This window comes from Acyrthosiphon pisum, unplaced genomic scaffold, assembly GCF_005508785.2.
Source record: "Acyrthosiphon pisum isolate AL4f unplaced genomic scaffold, pea_aphid_22Mar2018_4r6ur Scaffold_21300;HRSCAF=23562, whole genome shotgun sequence".
In the NCBI taxonomy this organism is placed as follows: Eukaryota; Metazoa; Arthropoda; class Insecta; order Hemiptera; family Aphididae; genus Acyrthosiphon; species Acyrthosiphon pisum.
In genome coordinates, this window is record NW_021770753.1 from 62203 (window position 1) to 64203 (window position 2001).

Sequence of the window (2001 nt, forward strand, 5' to 3'; positions counted from 1 at the left end):
TGCTGGTAAATTGATCATACAAGTAAAATATATAAGCATAATTTAAAATGCAAAGTTTAAACGAGTATAATAAAAATTAAATTGTTTGACTTGTTTTATGTTAATGTTTGATTTATGAATATACTATGTAATATATTGGACTTAAGTTTCATCTTAGATATCATGGCAAAAAACCTACACACAGCTATAACAGGTATTTAGTTTTTTTTTTATATATTTTGTGAAAATAGCAAGAGTCTTGCAAGAGTCTTGCGCAAGACCAAGACCAAGACCGAGTCTGCAAGACCAAGACCAAGACCAATATTAAGGTGTATACCCAAGACCAAGACCAAGACTGAGTCTGCAAGACCAAGACCAAGACCAAGATTTTGAAAGTCTTGGTCTTGGTCTTGTTTTGCTCATCACTACAAGGTTCTGCGTAAACAGTTTAAATATAAATTACTTTCTTCAGAATAATATCATCAAATATACTTAGTAATACATAGGCTGACTGACCGTCGTCGCTTAGAAAAGTTTTTTGTATAGGTACCTACAATGATTTTAATCATAGTTTGACTAATTTCACCAAAATCTCGTATCTACATATTCAAATTATTTTTCAGTTAGAAAGGCTTAAGAAATTTTCATTTCATAACTGACATTAAAAATTATAATATAAGATTCCCAACAAATTAGAAAACTACCTTAAAAACAAAAGGTTTACCGGAAAGTTACGCTATCTAAACATATTATAGCCATAAAGAACTTAAGATTTTTAAAAATTTATTTTTTGGAACATTTTGTTACGCCAAATGTAGAAGAAACGGAAATATTTTTATTCATTAAGAAGCATAAAAATGACCTTCGCTCTTTACGAAAACTGAATTTTTAAAATTTTCAATATCACACTTTAGATTCTAAGCGGAGCGATGAATCATGAATGAATTGATTTTGCAATGATGTGTTTATTTTTTTTTTATTTTAATTATTTGTGTTTGTGTAAACGATAAGTAGACAAAATAATGATTCAATTTTTAAATTCAGTTGGGAAAGTAAATGTAATGAATTGGGGAGGTCAACATTTTAAATACCCTTTAATTTTCAAAAGCAAAAATAAAAAAAAAAACTTAAGAAAAACCTGACATTTTTACTCAAAATTAGTTTTCAACAAAATCGATTTTGGTTTTTAGAAAAAAATCTTGTTTAATGCATTTTAAACATATACAATTTTACTTTATAATGCAACCTACATTTTATATCCTAAAAAATTTAAAATTTTTAAAAAAGAATCAAAAATAGCGATTTAATGAATGAAAAATTGAAAAAATAGGTTAAAACTTAAAAATTGTGCAAGTGGAAGTCACTCTTAAGCGTTTTAAACATAAAAAATTGTATTTTATAATGAAACTTACATACAGGTCTTATTTATTTTATATCAATTAGCTATTAAAGATTTTAATATAATATTAAGCCTATCTAATGCTAATCTACAAACTAAAATATATCTATCTACAAAATTATTTTATCAAGAAATGTAACAAAAAATGTTTGTCAATAACATTTTATTCGTTGGGTCAAAAAGCTCAACAATTTAATACAAGGTTGCTCAACTGTTATTATAACAACTTATAACTTTAAGGAACCTTGTATTAAATATTAGGCTTATATATTATATTAAGACCTTTAATATCTCATTCATATATAAAAAAATAAGGCCTGTATGCATAATCACTTCATGTGCTACATAAGACATAGTTATGTAACGCATAGTTTTATTTTTTAATTGTCTGTTGCACAGTGGTATTTATGTGACACGTAGTCCGTTAACTAGCACATATTTGTTGTTTTGTGTCTACTATCAATTTATTTCTCTGCAGTAACTACTCAAATTTAATACTAATTTAATACTAATTAGTTCCTGTTAAAAATATAAATTCAAATTTTAGAAATATGGATGATTTTAATCAACAATTTTATCATGCATAGAAAATGTTAAATAAACATTTGATGAAAATGTCAAGT